Consider the following 19870-nt stretch of genomic DNA (forward strand, 5'->3'; position numbering starts at 1 on the left):
GAGCAGGAGATATGTGGCAGGTTCCAGAGATTTGCAGTTAATTCCCTGAGGATGCCAATGGATTTGTATGCTAATCACCACAACTGTTAATTCTTGATAGGGCATTATTTCTACTACCAAGATTCATCCTATTGTAAAGCAGCAGACCAGCTTAAAAGAATGTCTGTAGTATATTGCCACAATCCAAACCTGAATAGTTTACTTGCATGTCAAATCTTCCATACAGTTAAATGTCCCAAAGTATTTCACAGAAGGATTATCAAGCAAAACTTGATTATTCAATCCTGGTATATTTGATCTCAATTGGATAAAGTAAATCTCAGTTCCAGCATCAACAGCAAAATAGAAAATAAATGTATGAAATCCTCCTGGGTAGGCTTTCCAGTGCAGTTGAGGAGGCTTTAGATTAGGTTGGAAGAGGATGAGAGGCTGTGCAGTTATTCAGAGGGGAGAAAAGCAGAAATGGAAATGAAAAGGAGAAAATTGACTGGAGATTTTGAAAACCAAAGGAAACAAACTTTGGAAATTAGACAAAACAAAATAAAAGGAGTCCAGCTGTGCTGAGGGCACAGTTAGAAACATGGAAGATTGCTGGTTGTGCTATTCCAGAAATGTAACTTAAAGAGAGCAAGACTGGATTCTTAAGGTTCTTGGTTAGTCTTTTTCGGTGAAATAATATAGGAGGGGGTTGTAACATTTCTTTAAGGAAATAACCACAGCTTTGTGAAAGGATGATATTTTAGGACAATCTAATAAGCCTGGTTGGGTATAACTGTGCTCAATATATTATGCACCACAGAGCTTCAAACAGTCCAAGGAAAATAGAGCACATTTTGTTGGCAAATATCTAACAAGCACAGAAGCAATAACACAATAATAGTTTTAGATTGCAGTAACCTTAATGTGGTGGCACAGAGGGCAGTGATAGAGTTGCTGTCTTTCACTGACTAGAGACCCAGGTTTGATCCTGACTTTGGGTGCTGTCTCTACACAGTTTGTACATTCTCTGTGTCTGCATGTGTTTTCTCCGGGTGCACCGGTTTCCTGCCACTTTCCAAAGACCTACAGGTTTGTTGGTTAATTTGCCTCGGTAAAATTGTTCATTGTCCTTATTGTGTAGGATGGTGCTAATGTACAGGTGATCACTGGTCAGCATGGACTCGATGGGCCGAAGGGCCCGTTTCCGTGCTGTATCTCTTTAGGCTAATACTAAATGAGATATAATCAACGTGAAAGATAAAAAAGGATCAGAATTGATAAAATGCATTTTATTAATTGCCAATATGCAATTATCCGAATATGAGCAGATGATGGGATGGGAGGATAATTCTGGATTTAGTTCCAGGAAATCAAGCCAAGCAGATTGGAAGATATATTTAGCATAGTTATGATAAATGACAAAGATATAATTAGAGTAAATATTTGGGGTGAAGCCAATTTTGGAAGAGTGAGAAGTGATGCAGTAAAGCAGGCTGGAAACAGGCATTTAAGAAATAGGTTTAAGAGCTTGATCCCATGAAGAAAAATGGTGAAAACAAGGAATTGCCGATGCTGGTTAAATACAAAAAAAAAGCCACAAAGTGCTGGTGTAACTCAGCGGGTCAGGCTGCATCTTTGCAGAACATGGAAAAGAGATGTTTCGGTAACGTCTTTCAGATTAATTCATCATCATCATCATATATATACAGCCGGAAACAGGCCTTTTCGGCCCTCCAAGTCCATGCCGCCCAGCGATCCCCGTACATTAACACTATCCTACACCCACTAAGGACAATTTTTACATTAACCCAGCCAATTAACCTACATACCTGTACGTCTTTGGAGTGTGGGAGGAAACCGAAGACCTCGGAGAAAACCCACGCAGGTCACGGGGAGAACGTACAAACTCCTTACAGTGCAGCACCCGTAGTCAGGATCGAACCTGAGTCTCCGGCGCTGCATTCGCTGTAAAGCAGCAACTCTACCGCTGCGCTACCGTGCCGCCCGTAGGGGGGGATGGGGGAGAAAGCTGGAAGCGAGGAAGAGCAGGACAAAGCCTGGCAGGAACTAGATTGACACGGGTGAGGGGTATAATGGGACTTGCCTACTGGATGACAAGGTGCATGGTGGCACGGATAAGGCACAAAAGGGAAGTTTATGTCAGGCACCAAGAGTTTAATGGAGCAAGAAATCTGGAAGAATAAGTGTAAAATTAAAATGGAAATTAAAAAAAAACATGAGAGAATGAAACAAACATCAGGAAATAAAATTGAAGAAAATCCAACGTTCCTATCAGGTGAAGCAGCGATTAATTCATTTTTTTTCCAGTCTAGTACACCCACCGTATGCCTCCACTACAGTGAAGAAACCAGACATAGACTAGTTGAAAGTTTGTGGAGCAGCCGAATTCATTCTACAAATCCTAAGCTTCTAATTGATTGTCATTTCCTGTCCCACCACCACTCTGCCCCATCTACGTTTCACCTGCTGCACCTGTTCCAATAAGGCTATCATGATAGAATAAGATTTCAATAAACTACAGGTAGAACTTTCCTTTGGACACACTGCAGAACTCAGTTTAAGCCTCAAGGATTGTACAATGGTAGCTTCAAATAATGCCTTCACGAACAGATGCAGATGAATTGTGTGAGGACAAGCTTGCAGGTTTATTTCTCATTCTTGGCCTCTTGTGCTCTTTATGCCACAATTACCTTATTGTCTTCATCACTGACAACACTGCCCCTCATTGCACTGAAAATGGCCGTGCAAACAGTATTCCCTGGAATCCTATTTTCACCTTTTCCCTGCTAGGTACGGATTACTAAACTAAACTATATCTGGCACTGCCAAGAATTCACAACCTGTACCTTTATTTTCCCTATCTTACCTATTCACGACTGTTTGTCCTGTGGGGAGATCTATAATTGGGGATAAGCACAACATGAACATGGCAAAATCCTGTATTCACAGTCAGCTTTACAGCATATTTAAAGAAAAAAAATTGAAGCTCCCATTTGTTTTATTCACTGTAATTCTTTCATAAGGATTTCACAATAATACAAAATTGGCAGAGATATTTTGTCCTTGCATCATTAAAAAAATATTTCATCAGTTCCCTTTTCCTTTTATATAAAATGAAAATAGGAACTCCTATGCCTGTAAATATGCTGCCGTTTTTTAAATCTATATCGTGCCGTTATATTACATGTTTAATAATTAATTTTCATATTTACTGTAATTCCTTTAAGCATGGACTATTCAACATGGAAATAAAAGTAGTCATAGAGCGATTCACTGTGGAAACAGGCCCTTCGGCCCAACTTGCCCACACTGGCCAACATGTCCCACCTACCCACATTTGGTCCATATCCCTCCAAACCTGTCCTATCCATGTAACTGGCTAACTGCTTCTTAAACGTTGGGATAGTCCCAGCCTCAACTACCTCCTCTGGCAACTTGTTCCACACACTCACCATCCTTTGTGAAAAAAATTACCCTTCAGATTCCTATTAAATCTTTTCCCCTTCACCTTAAACCTATGTCCTCTGGTCCTTGATTCACCTACTCTGGGCAAGAGACACTGTGCATCTACCCGATTTATTCTTCTCATGATTTTATACACCTCTGACACCACCTGTTTAGTATCAATAACAGCTGTGCAAATATATCAATGGGAACAGAAAACCAATTGGACAGAAATACCAGGACAGTCAGATCTTCCCCAGTGGTGGGGAAGATGCTGGAGTCAATTATAAAAGAAGAAATTGTGGAACATTTGGATAGCAGTAACAGGATCATTCCGAATCAGCATGGATTTACGAAGGGGAAATCATGCTTGACTAATCTTCTGGAATTTTTTGAGGATGTAACTAGGAAAATGGACAAGGGAGAGCCAGTAGATATAGTATACCTGGACTTTCAGAAAGCCTTTGATAATGTCCCACATCGGAGATTAGTGGGCAAGATTAGAGCACATGGTATTGGGGGTAGGGTGCTGACATGGATAGAAAATTGGTTGGCAGACAGGAAACAAAGAGTAGGGATTAACGGGTCCCTTTCAGAATGGCAGGCAGTGACTAGTGGGGTACCGCAAAGCTCGGTGCTGGGACCGCAGCTATTTACAATATACATTAATGACTTAGATGAATGGGATTAAAAGTAACATTAGCAAATTTGCAGATGACACAAAGCTGGGTGGCAGTGTGAACTGTGAGGAGGATGCTGTGAGGATGCAGGGTGACTTGGACAGGTTGTGTGAGTGGGCGGATACATGGCAGATGCAGTTTAATGTGGATCAATGTGAGGTTTTCCACTTTGGTGGTGAGAACAGGAAGGCAGATTATTATCTGAATGGTGAAAGTTAGGAAATGGGGAAGTACAAAGAGATCTGGGTGTCCTTGTTCATCAGTCACTTAAAGTTAGCATGCAGGTACAGCAGACAGTGAAAAAAGCTAATGGCATGTTGGCCTTTATGACAAGAGGAGTTAAGTATAGGAGCAAAGAGGTCCTTCTGCAGTTGTACAGGGCCTTAGTGAGACCGCACCTGGAGTACTGTGTGCAGTTTTGGTCTCCAAATTTGAGGAAGGACATTCTTGCTATTTAGGGAGTGCAGCATAGGTTCACTAGGTTAATTCCCAGAATGGCGGGACTGTCGTATGTTGAAAGACTGGAGCGACTGGGCTTGTAAACACTGGAATTTAGAAGCATGAGAGGGGATCTTATTGAAACATATAAGATTATTAAGGGATTGGACACGTTAGAGGCAGGAAACATGTTCCCAATGTTGGGGGAGTCCAGAACCAGGGACGGCACTTTAAGAATAAGGGGTAGGCCATTTAGAATGGAGATGAGGAAAAACCTTTTCAGTCAGAGAGTTGTAAATCTGTGGAATTCTCTGCCTCAGAAGGCAGTGGAGGCCAATGCTCTGGATGCTTTCAAGAGAGAGCTAGATAGAGCTCTTAAAGATAGAGTCACGGGGTATGGGGAGAAGGCAGGAATGGGGTACTGATTGTGAATGATCAGCCATGATCACATTGAATGGCGGTGCTGGCTCGAAGGGCCGAATGGCCTACCCCTGCACCTATTGTCTATTGTCTGTTATCGGTCATAGTGGTACTTTTCAAATATCAGGTTTTGGTAGAGAGATTGGTAGCTATTCAAAGCAAACTAGATCTCAGGAAAACAGGAGCTCTCAGGCATTCATCTCAGGCATGTTGATCATGTTACCGAACATATTGAGGCATAAATAGGATAGACAGTCAGAATACTTTGTCCAATGTTAAATATATCAAAGACTAAAGGGCATAACTTTCAGATCAGAGGGGGGAAGTTTAAAAGAGGTTTGCAGAGCAAGTTGCATGTTTGTTTTTGTTGTTGTTTAAAAAAAAAAAATTATTATTTTTAACGCACACACACACACACATACACACACACAGTGGGTGCCTGGAACGTTCTGTCAGCAGTGGTGGTGGAAGCAGGAAAAGAAGAGATATGGATCACATGCAGGGGGAAGAGATTAATTGGGCATCATTGTCGGCACAGAGATTGTGGTCTGACGGGCCTATTCCTGTACTCTACTGATCTATGCTGTATGTGCTCAACTTACAGCTCACCTTATTCTACGTAGAAGTTACATACAATGTGTTTTTGTGACGATACACACTGATACATATAATTATTTTGTTTTCCAGCCGCATGACTGTTTATCAATCATGCATACTGGCATTTTTGTCTACACAAAAAGCACTGAATATATATAAAGCAAGACTCTTCACAACATGGTATGCCATTAAATTATGCTGAGTGTGCAATTAATCAAAACAAAATCATCTTGGAGCATCATTGCTAGCCCAAGATGATCCATTTTATTTAATTGATAGTGATGTATTGTGAGCTTATCTTCAGTCTTGTTATCAAGTACAATCTCAATTTTCGCTATAATTCAGTACATCAGTTTAATTTGGAAGTGTCTAAGCCTGAAGCCAAATTTCCATAGGATGATAAATGTATATTTGTGTGAGGACATTGCTAATTGGTGGTGCATTCAATGGAGACTATAATCTTTGTTCAGATTGTTTTAGTAAATCATCTTGAAATTGAATACATGACATTCACCAGCTTTCATAAAGAGGGGAAGAGAATCTTTACAGTCCAACCAAATACGTGGACTCTAACTTTTTGGAAACAACTTCAGGAATTATGATCAAAATTTGTAATAAAATAAGTAATGTTTCCAGTGGCGCCAATAAATGCAATCACTGGCGAAATACTAAATCACATTTCACTGCCACTACTGTAGCCTGACACTTTCAGTATGAGGTACATTTTATAAGACCACAAAGACTCAATTGGAAGTCTTGCAGGCAGCTCATATCAGACAATTACCAAGACTGTAAGACTCGGCCAAACGTAGATTCAAGTGTTATTCATTGAAATTTCTTGTCTTGATAGACTAACAATTACTCACTTTACCTTTCCCATAATGAAGCTTGCATAATGAAGTGTATCTTTACCTAAAAATACATATGAATTAGGAAGAAAATATCTGATCACAGAAGTAATGATTGTGCTGCATTTTATAAGGTTAAAAAGGTGCTGCAGATTATGAGGGTGCATCTTTTACAGTTCTTAATTATAACATAACTTGGACCATTATGCTTTTAGCTTATTGTGATAGAGGACTGACATCATATTCTCATTATTTTGATGTGTCTGGGGGGATTCTAATGTAGGGCAGGCCTGTCACGGAGTGCAATTTGAACTAACATACAAAATGGTAAATAGCATCCTTAGGTTTAATCACATTATGCCATGGCACTGGCTCAGTGATGTTAAACATACTTAAAATTTCATTTTGAACCAGTGACAGAAAGGTAGTGCGGATTGAGGCTGGGCCAGGAAAGTCAAAGTCTGAAGAAGGGTCTCGGCCCGAAACTTCATCCATTCCTTCTCTCCAGAGATGATGCCTGTCCCACTGTGTTACTCCAGCATTTTGTGTCTAAGTCAAAGGCATAGCTGGTACAGAGTCACAGAGTCAATAGCACAGAGACAGACCAACTATGTCTATGCCGTGAATCAGGTAACCAGCATCCGCTGCTCCAGATGTCTCATCTATTGCATCCGCTGCTCCAGATGTCTCATCTATTGCATCCGCTGCTCCAGATGTCAACTTATTTACATCGGCGAAACCAAGCGCAGGCTCGGCGATCGCTTCGCTCAACACCTGCGCTCGGTCCGCGTTGGCCAAACTGGTCTCCCGGTGGCCGAGCACTTCAACTCCCCCTCCCATTCCCAGTCTGACCTTTCTGTCATGGGCCTCCTCCAGTGCCATAGTGAGGCCCACCGGAAATTGGAGGAACAGCACCTCATATTTCGCCTGGGCAGCTTGCAGCCCAGTGGTATGAACATCGACTTCTCCAACTTTAGATAGTTCCTCTGTCTCTCTCTTCCCCTCCTCCTTCCAAGATCTCCCTCTATCTTTCTGTCTCCACCTATATCCTTCCTTTGTCCCGCCCCCCTGACATCAGTCTGAAGAAGGGTCTCGACCCGAAACGCCACCCATTCCTTCTCTCCTGAGATGCTGCCTGACCTGCTGAGTTACTCCAGCATTTTGTGAATAAATACCTTCGATTTGTACCAGCATCTGCAGTTATTTTCTTATATTATATCAATCCTAATACTGTTTACTAACATTTAGTCTGTCGATTTCCATGCCTTGGTGGTTCAAGTACTTGTCTCGATACCATGTGAAAGCTGTGAAAGTACCTGCCTCCACCATCCATTCAGGCAGTGCATTCCACCTCGACCCTATTGTGTAGACCCTGCTGGTTAGAACCTTTGAAGGGATCAGAGGAAGATTTTTTTTACCAAGGGTGGATAGAATTACAAATTCCAATCACTAGGTAAAAAAAAACTTCCTCAGGTCCCTTCTAAAGTTCTTAACCAACCCTATGTTCTCTAATTTTTACATATATTTCTGCTGTGAGGAAAAGATTCTGACTATCTACCCAATCTATGCCCCTCATAATATAGTGAACCTCATCCGGGTTCCCCTCAGCCATCTCATCTCCAAGAAGAGCTCGGGCAACAATGTAAGTGTTTAAAGTGCCTATTAGATTTACTGCTGGTAATACACCGGACCATTGAAAACTGCACTTTGTGACTGAAACCTTCACCCTTTAGCCCACTTGTTGGAGACTTCAAGTACAATAATACAACCTTGTTTAACAGCAGTCTTCACTGCTATTGGCTCAGTTGTAGATTCTATTGATTAAAATCATTGTTTGAGGACCCAAAGAACAGATGGAAAGCACACAAGAGGTTCAGCAACTCACTGACAGCCATTCCCAATGTAGATTGTTCAGTGTTGTCAGTTTTATCTTTGGGCCACACATTCTAGGCCGCATCCCACGAAGAGTCAATAAGGAAACAAATCAAGAACAGAGACACAGTCATTGCCTGCTCGAAGGAACCCTTTGAAGACCTCCTCAACTATGTTTCTGTCCTTGATATGAGCCACCCAAACTCCAAATTGTTCACATGTCCATCGCCAGGCTCCCAAAACTGACAATGTCTTCCAATATCCAGTTGCCATTGGCAATCATGGATCTCTATAGACACGAGTGATTATAATTACGTATATTAATAACTATTATTACATTGTGGATGATAAAGGGAGAGTTTAACAGGCGTTGCAAAACAAAGAACACCACATTTTTCCATAATGGAATTTTTCCCCATTGCTGTGCAATGTCAAGCAAATGCCATGCTTGAAATGGAAATTAACAATGGAGTATCATCAAAATGTATATCATCCATCAGCTTAAATTCAAAATCTCACTGTATTGTAGCAGAATGTCAAAAAAAAATCTGAAAATAATTGCCAAACTGCATAAGAATACTGAAAAGGCTATCTCCCAGACTTCGATAATCATTCCACATAGTTAAAGTTGATGGGGAAAGCTGACAGAAATTTCAAGCTTCCCTCAATATCAGGGATTGTCTTTTCATAATTATAAATATCTAGGAATTACCAAGATAAAGTTCAATATTTCAAAGACAATGAGGAGCTTTATAAAAAGCAGTGACCAGAAAATGGAGGTATTCATGAGACCCAACTTATGCACAATGGTTTCATAAGGTGAAATAAATAAAAAATAATGGATAATATTGTAATGAAGGCATCTGCCTTGTGGGAGCATTTCACATCCATCTTGAAAACATACCATTTTCACCCCCATTATTTTCATTGCCACCACGGACAAAATTTAAAGTACACCTGAATACTTTTAGTGATGTTGAGTGAGGGAATGCCCGTCATGGAGAGTGTGGCGTTGTCCTTGAGACAGCCAACATTACTGAAGGTCCAGAGTAAACACTAAAAAGAGCAAAGCAACGCGTGGAGAGGAAGGTGATGTTAGACAATGCCGCTGGCATAAGGCTGGAGACTTTACAGACATAGGTGAATCTACTGACACCATGAAATCTCCAGTTGTATCAAATGAGGATGTTGGCCAAACCAAAAAGTGACATTTCAATTCGAGACCAAGTGCATGCTCGGCGATCGTTTCGCTGAACACCTCCGCTCAGTCCGCCTAAACCTACCTGATCTCCCGGTTGCTAAAACCTTTAACTCCCCCTCCCTCCATCCGTCCCCCTGCCCAGTTCTCCAACCAGTCTTACTGTCTCCGGCTACATTTTAACACTGTCTGCTTTGTTGTTACCTTCTCCCAGCTAACAATGATCTATTATACATTGTCCTTGATCTCCATTCCCCTTGTCCCGTTTTCACATGTTACACTTCCTTATCTATGTATCTCCCTCTCCCCGACATCAGTCTGAAGAAGGGCCTCGACCCGAAACGTCACCCATTCCTTCTCTCCAGAGATGCTGCCTGCCCTGCTGAGTTACTCCAGCTTTTTGTGTGTATCTTCTGATTATTTGATGTGTAGGAAGGAACTCTAGATGCAAGGTGTAACAAGGTGATAGTTTTATCCAAAGTAATAATATTTTAGTTTGCTGACCTCAGAATTCCAAAAAAGGTTTGTATTACGGTTATTGACCATGTTATTTATAATTCTGGGTGTAAAAACAGTTATCAGCTTTTGTATATTTGGGATCAACTCTATCGTTAGGAGGAAATTTATATTTAAAAATAAAATTTGCCAAATCAATGTTATAAGTTGCCTAAAAGTTTCTTCTGAAAGTAGACATAAAATGCTGAAGTAACAGCACGACAGGCAGCATCCCTGGAAAGAAAGAATGGATGATGTTTTGGGTCGAGACCCTTCTTCAAATTGAGAGGGGGAGAGGGAAACGAGATATGGAAGGGTGCAAAGAACAAAGAATATTTCTTCTACTTCGCTGCCAGAATTGTGGATATCCCGATTAATCATCCACCCAGGGTCTCTATTGGTTTTATGTCAAAGTTATCGAAGACGACTCAGAGAACCCACAGCCCAAATGAATTCCCGGCCCAAGTGCATTCTATCAAAACAGAACTGGTGTGTGGATGAAATAAAGGCAATAAAATGACTCCCAGTTCAATGGACAACCAAACAATGTGACTAACTGTCCTCTGAAATGGCCATTCCCACCATTCAGTTGTGTCAAACCAATGCAGCAGCAGTTATGGTGCACCATCATTACTTTTGAAACACAAATGGTTTTGCCAGCATCACCATCCTATAAAAATAAATAAATAAAAACATTTAAGCATTGGACATTTGGTTCATGAAATAATCTGAGCCTCTCAATTCAATTACTGCTGTGGATGTACTGACATCTATCTCGTGGCCTTTATATTTTTCCTCAACTTTTATCAAACTCATTCCCATAGGATCTTTCAGTCAGAACCCATTAGTAGCAAATGGAAGATAAACTGCTGTGTGCTTGACTTGAGTATTATCTAATGACATTTTATCTATTTGATCATTGTGCCAAGGAGATTCAACCATGGTTTTTAGTGAGAAGCAAATGAAAGGTAAAATTGTACGGAAAAAGGTAGAAAGGCAAGGGACAGATTATTAGAAAATGAATCCCAACCTGTCACCCTGCTAGTTAGGGCTCACCCTGTATGAGCAGCACAATCAGAAAAGGTGGACTGCAGAAGTCAGTGCAACTGCTGAGCCTTGTCCATTTTTATGTCAAATCTCATGCCATTGTTTTCTTGAGGAGAATAATACTTGTGCATAATCTTGCAATTAGGAAAGTCAATTTTAAGTACAGGAAACATGTTTGCATTCAGAAATTTGATTAACCAACAGAAAAATCAAAAGCTGGTATATTCGAATAGATTTCTTGTTGAATTGCATTTTGTTCACCTGCAAATCTTTTTGTTGCTGAATTACAAAGGAAGCCAATACTCCCTATGATTAATATTTCTCCCGACAACCAGAATACCCCTTAGTCATTGATTATGCTGATTAACAAGCATCTTATGAAAATTCAGTCCTTTTCATAAGAATTAAACAGGCAGAGAAATCCTTTAGACAGGACTTTGGAACCAGAGCTAGAGAGGATCTATTGAATTCAGAAGTGTCAAATGGTGGATTAGAGGTCATGGAATAATCCGCAAATTCCATAATAAGGAGCTATTGTAACTAGAATATTTGAGAGATAGTGTTAGAAAAGTGAGGATATTTTGAAAAAATATTTTAAAAAAGAAAATGCTATATCTAATTTAATTGCAAATTATTTTCAGGGAACCAAAAAAAATCTATTCATAGTGCAATGTGTTTACAACAAATGCATAATATTAAAAACATGATTATCCCATATCGATTTTAATACACTCTAAATGTTCTTTCCGTGATCAAAATGGCCCAGAATGTGGGATAGTAAATGGCTTCAATACCATTAAGCTGGCAGTGATTTCTAACATCTGCACGTGTATTAAACTCCAGAAATCCCAAGGGCGCCGTTGGAGATATTTTGTTCCTCCACAGCGTACACTGGTTTAGTTTTTTCAAATTTTTGATTGATTCCCTTGATGTGAGACTTCGTTGTTTCATAGATCTCATTGGTGCAAAAGTTATCAATAACTTTAAACACTGCTAAAAAAAACGTACAGCTGAGTTTTTAATAGCAGGGGGAGAGATATGGATTTGGACGCAGGTAGGACTAGTGGTACTTCCCAGTAAGTATCAGGACAGCCAAGTGAATCTGAAAGTCTCAGACCAACGTGACACACTTTCCTGGTAAATTCCCAGGAACTTTCTGGCCATTGAAAGAGTCTATTCTTTGCACAGGATTCATTTGAATAGGGTTATGCAGCCATGGGAAAGAAAGGTAAAGTTAATAGGACTTTTAATTGTTTGTTTATGATTTAAACTTAATTATTGAAATGTGTTTAAATCATATTTTTATATTCAAATCCCATAATTTTAATGAAGTATTTCAATTGTGATAGGTTTTCAATGTCTCTGAAATATCTGAAGGACATGCAGAAATTGCAATTGTTTTGTAAAACCTTGATTGCAAACCTGACTATATGCAAATGCAAAGGTTTCCAGAAGGAGGGGACAGGAGGTTGGATGGTGGTGGGACTTCTTCTGGCAGACTCTTATTGCTCAATAATATTTAATTAAGGTCCTGCCTGGCTCAGAGTTGTAGCAGCTGGATTCAGGATTATCTCCACCATCAATGGTGGGCTTTCCAAATTCTGAGAAAATACGTTTGGGAGAAATGAAGCCTAAGCACTGTGAATATAAGCAAGAAGTCCAAAAATCTGGGCAATAATATTTTGCATGAATTGTTCCTCTGACCCTGAAAAATTAATTTCATACAGATGGAATGCTATTTCCAAAATGTCACTATTTGCTAAATAACATTTGCAAATGTCAACAATTTAGAAGCAATAAAAATTAGTCTATGTATATCAGTAACCTTCATTTTCCTTTCAGAGAAACTTTTAAAATGTGAACAAAATGAGATATGTTTATTTTTTTGCTTGCTTTAGGACATTGAACATTACAGCAGAGGAACAGGGTCTTCAGCACACAATGGCCGTGCTGAACATGACGCTAAGTTAAACTAATCACCGCTCCCGCCATGTGATCCATATTACAATGACGTCTCAGCGCCCGGTGCGACTCGGCCGCGGGGACTTCCATCCTCTTGCGGGGACTGTGCGGGTCGGTCGGGGACGAGCTGTCTGTCCGTGGGCATGGGGAAGAGAGTGGAAGTTTTGTTGCCTTCATCACAGTGAGGGGGTGTTTGGAGTCACTGTGATGGACGTTTGTGTTGGGGTCATGTGTCTTGTGTTCTTTTTTGTGTGTGACTGCTATGTAGTTTCGTTCGGTACCTTGGTACCGAATGACAAATAAAGCTCTGTTGAACTGTTGAACTGTTGATGAGTTGGAGTACAGGGAGGAGACCGAGAACCTTGTAATCTGGTGCCAACACATAACTGCTTCCTCAATGTCAGCAAGACAAAGGAGATTATGATTGACTTCAGGAAGCGGAGCAGCACATCCACCCTGATATACATTGATGGCACCGAAGTAGAAGTGGTCCAATGCTTCAAATTCTTAGGAATATACACTACACATCAGCGAGACCAAACGTAGACTGGGCGATCATTTCGCTGAACACCTTCTCTCAGTCTGCCTGAACCTACCTGATCTCCCGGATGCTAAACATTTTAGTTCCCCTTCCCATTCCCACACTGACCTTTCTGTCCTAGGCCACCTCCATTGCCTGAGTGCGGCTAAAAACAAATTGGAGGAACAGCATCTTATATTTCGCTTGGGTAGCTTACAACCTAGGGGTATGAATATTGATTTCTCTAACTTCAAGTAGCCCCTGCATTCCCTCTCTCTCCATCCCTCCCCCACCCAAGTCACACCAGGTTTTCATTCTCACTTCACTACAGCTAACAATGACCTGTTTCCTTTATCATTGTTACTTTTTTGCATATCTTTCATTCATTTGTTCCATATCTCTTTTGTTTCCCTTACCCATGACTTTCAGTTTGAAGAAGGGTCTTGACCCAAAACGTCACCCATTCCTTCTCTCCAGGGATGCTGCCTGTCCCGCTGAGTTACTCCAGCATTTTGTGTTAATCTGTAGTCTTTTTGGTGACTGGTTAACACGCAACACAAAAGCTTTTTACTGTACCTCAGTACACGTGACAATAATAAACTAAACAAACAAAATGGAACCAATCAGGATACTTGCACAGAACACAAAGTGCAGGAGTAACTCAGCTGGTCAGACAGCATCGCTGGAGGACATGGATGGACGAAATTTTGGGTTTGGAGCCTTCTTCAGACCAAAACGTCGCTATCCATGTCCTCCAGCCTGACCAGCTGAGTTATTCCAGTACTTTGTGTTCGACGCAAGATTCCTGCATCTGCTGTTCCTTGTGTCTCCGGTCAGAATAATTTCTACAGTAAGTCAAGTTGAGTTAATCATAGGCACAAGTACAGTGAGGCATGGGTACAATGAAAAGGCTTGTTCTTTTGTACAATATCATGCATCTGCAGACATTTAGAGTATTTGGTGACATCTTGAATCTCTTTAAATTTCCAAGTAAGTAGAGGTTCTGGCACGCTTTCTTCATGATTATATCAATGCGCTTGGCCCAGGACAGGTCATGAAAGATGTTAACGTGCAGGAATTTGAAGCTGCAAACCCTTTCCTCCACTAACTCACCAATGAAAATAGGCCAGTGGTCCCACAACTTGTCACAGTCTGCACACCTGCTGTGTATTATCCATTTACCTTGTGTCCTTTAAAGCTCAAACAGGCTTTTAATTAGCCCAATCTTTTTCATTCAATATTTTGCAAATGCTTAATTGTGGTATTTTGCCTCATGTGGCCACTCCCTGGGTCGAACCCCTTGGCACTAGATGGACAGGTCTGGGGGCGTGGCCCTAGGCTACGGGGTTTCTTGGAGGGCACAGAACATTCCTTTGTCTGTCTCGTGGCTTGGAGAAGTGCAGTCGTTAATAAATAGCTTTCCTGAATCCACCAGCGTCTAGCCTCATTCCGCACCCGACACCGCTACACTGATTTTTCATGCTTTCGCTTAACATACATCGAACATAGAATGGTACTGCACAGGAACAGCCCCTTCAGCCCACAATGTCCGTGCTGAACACGTTGCCGTTAAACTATCTCCGCTCCTTGCATGTGATCCATATTCCTCCATTCTCTGCTTATACATGTGCCTATCCAAAAGCTTCTTAAACATCACTATTGTACCTGCCTTCACCACCACCCTTGGCAGTGCATTCCAGGCACCCACCACCCTCTATGTAAAGATTGCCATGCATCTCTCCACTAAACTTTGCCCCTCCCACCTTAATGCTATGCTCTCTTGTTTTGTTACTTTTACTTCTTGTTACTTTTTTTAAAAATCAGTTCCTCGTTACTTTATTTCTTCACTGTTTTATCCTTGGCTCTTCAGCGATCCTTTCAATTAATCTGTTCTGTCCTAGTTGATCTTATGATTACCTTCCTATTATTTTTCACCACAGTCTTACTCAGCGAACATTAATGACAAATTCGTAACAGCATTGTGGTGCTCAGTTTCAGGAGATGAACCTATAAGTAGACACATTTGAACTGGATCTTCACAATTAACGTAATCAGACAGAAGTCGCCACTTAGAGATATCATCGTGTCCATTGAGCGGGAAGAATTGACGCCTGTGGAATTACAGGATAAATAGTGCTGACATTCAATAAGGCTATTCTTTGAACGTGAAATGATGCTGACTGTTAAATAACATTGACTTTCTGCACTGAAAGCAATAACCTCAAAGTCCCCACAGCTTGGTTAGCCCGTTGTTTGTGTCTGAATTACCAGTTCTAAGATTTTAAACACTGATTGTTTAGTGAGAAAAGTGAGAAAATATTTTGTGTGAAATCCAATCTGAGCACAAAGTACTTTTAATAATTGCTCCATGCTAACCTTAATTTTCACTTTCAGTGCCCTGTAACTCCAGCATAAAAGAACGAAGCTAACAAACCCATGATCCTTACAGTCGTGCAATAAACTTGCTGTAGCCGCAGGGATTCCCACACCTCCATCTGCCAGAGTTGAAGCCAATTATTACCATTGCTTCCTCTTCATGTGCTGTTAAATGTTATAAATTGGCAGGTCTTCCTCCAGTGGCCTGGTGTTCTTTGGCATGGTGTGCTATCTTCAGTGGAGGAATCCACAGATTAATTGGCTGCTGCAGTCTCTACGTTCAACAGTTGTAATTTGTCAGGATCCTTGACGTGGTAGAGGTAAAGTACCAATAACCTGGGAACTTCAATCTATAAACAGTCATCACTGAATATCAGGTGAATGATGAATACTGTCATGTAATTCTGTTCTGCAGCAAGGAATGGGTTTCTGTGTGAATAAACATTAATAGAATCTAACAGAATCTTGCAGCTCAGAACGAAAGTTCATTCCGTGCAGTTTATGCTGACTCACTGAAAGGGTTGCCCAATTAGTCTCACGCCTCTGTTCTTTCAGTGTAGCCCTGCAGTTTTCTCCCCTGCAAGGCATAGTCATAGAGTGATACAGTGTGGAAACGAGCCCTTCGGCCCAACTTTCCCACACCGGCCAACAATGTCCCAGCTACACTAGTCCCACTTGCCTGCGCTTGGTCCATATCCCTCCAAACCTGTCCTATCCATGTACCTGTCTAACTGTTTCTTAAATGATGGGATAATCCCTGCCTCAACTACCTCTTCTGGCAGCTTGTTCCATACACCCACCACCCTATTTATTTATCCAATTCCCTTTTGAAAGTTATTGCTAAACTTGTTTCCAACATCTTTTAACAAATTGCATTCCAGATCTTAAAAACTCAAAAAAGTCACTTAAATTATGCTGAATTATAAATCATTCATTGAACCAACTACCTTCACTGGTTACTGACTACTTCACCAGCAGAAATAGTTTATCGTGTTTATTAAAACTTTTTCATGATTTTGGATGCTTCTATTAAAGCTTCCCATAGAATGCTCTGTTCTATGAAGACCAACCACAGAATTCCAAGCCTTTACATCCAATTCATTCAGCGCTGGTACCATTCTAATAATTCTCCTCAATGCCGTTTATAAGGCTTTGCCATGCTTCCGAAATGTACTGCTCAAAATCAGGCACAATGCAACTGAGACTCAATTTCATTGAGATCAAAATTGCGATTTATAATTCAATGTAACTTACCCACATTAAGATTCTATTTAAAATACAAAGGACCTAATTTGCCATTTTTAATATCTTTATCAAATTGGTCTGTCAAGTTTAAAGATATGTGACATGCTGTTAAATATGTATTTCATACATAGCTTTTTTTTCCTAACATTCATCCCCCTATTGGCTTATCAAAAGAAAAACTGGTGATGGGCAACTACATGTTTTACCACAGAGTCTTCAGTATGAACATTACTCAGACATTTTTGGTATGCTATTCTGAAGTTGATCTAAAGGGTTTTGTCACTGCAGGATGCATCAAACATGACCAGGATCAACACTCTAAAGATTTTAAACTGAAGAGAGTTAAGTAAAACTAAGGAATGTTAATCTGTTGCTGAGATGATTCTTGTCAACATTTGCACATTCAATTTGATCAGATAATCTCTGATTAGATAATCAGTGGCTAGGTGAGGTCCTGACCCAAAATTACACCTCTCCATGTTCTCCAGAAATGCTGTCTGACATATCGAGTTACTCTGGCACTGGGGTCATGGTAGAAGTGTCCACATCGCAGCCCTGGTTAATGCTAATTCTACCACCACCACACTCAAGTTCTATTGCCATGCCTAGAAATAGACGTGATAGAAAAAGTCAAAAAAGGTCCTTTCTAGGGCCTGCTCTGACAGTCATCTCTGCTAACATCGAAGGTTTCTCAACGGCCAAGCAACAAATCTTAGCTGAACTTTGCAGCGATCTCCAATGTGACGTCCTCTGCTTGCAGGAGACCCATAGAGGGAGCGATAACAACCGCCCATCCATACCTGGCATGGTACTCATCATCGAACGACCTAATCGCAGTATGGCAGTGCTTTCTTTGTCAAAGCTAGTTCGGTTACAGAAGCTACATCCGTTTCAGAAGATGACAACAAAGTCCTAACAGTAGAGTTGAGTAGTGTAGTAATAACATCTGTCTACAAGCCACCAACAGTTGCATTCAAGTTCCTGCACTCTGTTCCACAAGTGCACAGCAAACCACATATCATCATTGGTGATTTCAACAGCCATAGCACCCAATGGGGGTACAAGGAATCTAACAAAGATGGAGAAGCTGTAGAGAAATGGATGGACACCAACCAACTTAGTCTCATCCATGACTCCAAGCTACCATCGTCATTCCACAGTGCCCGCTGGAGATGTGGTTACCACCCAGATCTTGTCACTGTCACCGATAACATCGCAAGTCTGTGTCAGAAGATCGTGTTGGACCCTATCCCAGCGAGCCAACATCAGCTTATTGGTGTCCAAGTCAATGCAGCTCTAAGACCAACCAGTGTTCCTTTCAAGAGGCGCTTTAATTACAAGAAAGCAGACTGGAAAGGGTTCTCTGACGAGATGGAGCAGAAATTCAAGCGTATTGCACCAATATCAAGCAATTATGACCGCTTTGCTGAACTAGTGAAGAAGACGGCAAGCAGGCATATCCCACGGGGCTGTAAGTTGCAATATATACCTGGGCTTTCCAAAGAAAGCTCGGAATTATATGAAGAGTATGTTGCCATGCTTGAGGAAGATCCTTTCTCTGATGAAACAACCGAAATGGGCGAGAAAGTGATGGAATGCATATCTCAGCTGCATCGTAAAACCTGGCAAGTCTTGATCTGTCGAAAAACAGCAAGAAAGCATGATCAACCATCCGAAAGCTTCGTGGTGACCCAAAAGCACCACCTCAACCACCCAAAGTCACTGCAAATCAAGTCGCCAACCAACTGCTACAGAATGGCAAAAGTGGAAAGATGAAGAACAAGATCAAACTTGACAGCAAAGTACAGCAAAGACCCTGGTCACACTCGACCCATGACTGTGGAAGAGCTGGAAAAGGGCATCTCTTCACTGAAGCCAGGAAAAGCAATTGGCTCGGATAACATCTCAACAGAGCAGATTAAGAATTTGGATCTGTTGCTAAGAAATGGCTGCTACAGCTGGACAACAACTGCTTGTCTACCTGCAAGCTTCCCAAGATCTAGAAGAAAGCACATGTACTGGCACTCCTGAAACCCGGGAAAGATCCATCGATTCCCAAGACCTACAGGCCAATCTCACTTCTGAGTCATTCATACAAGCTCTTAGAACACCTGATACTTGACAGAGTTGGACCTGTTGTTGATGATCTCCCCATCCCAGAGCAAGCTGGTTTCCGCCTCGGCAAGTCTACGACGAGCCAAGTACTCAACCTCACTCAGCACATTGAAGATGGTTTTGTGGAAGGGAAAGTAACCGGTGTTGTGTTTTTCGACCTCTCAGCTGCTTAGGACACTGTTAACCATAGATGCTTTCTCCACAAGACCCTGGAGCTTACCAAGGACATCCGTCTAACAGAATTGACTGAAGGATGCTCGAGAACAGGTACGTCTTTGTCAAACTGGGGAATAAGAAGAGCAGATGGCGGAAACTCAAGAACGGACTACCACAGGGAAGTGTGCTTGCACCAATACTCTTCAACATCTACACGAACGACCAACCTAGAAGTGAAGGTACATGTTGCTTTATCTATGCAGACGACCTTGGTGTAGCTGCCCAAGAAAGTGACTTCACTGCTGTTGAAGAATGACTCATATGCCCTCAACAAACTAACAGCTCACTACGAAGGCAAGGCAAGTTTATTCATATAGCACATTTCAGCAACAAGGCAATTCAAAGTGCTTTACATTAAACATTAAAGTCAAGTCAAGTCGTTTATTTGTCACATACA

The sequence above is a fragment of the Rhinoraja longicauda genome, chromosome 7 (assembly GCF_053455715.1).
Source record: "Rhinoraja longicauda isolate Sanriku21f chromosome 7, sRhiLon1.1, whole genome shotgun sequence".
In the NCBI taxonomy this organism is placed as follows: Eukaryota; Metazoa; Chordata; class Chondrichthyes; order Rajiformes; family Arhynchobatidae; genus Rhinoraja; species Rhinoraja longicauda.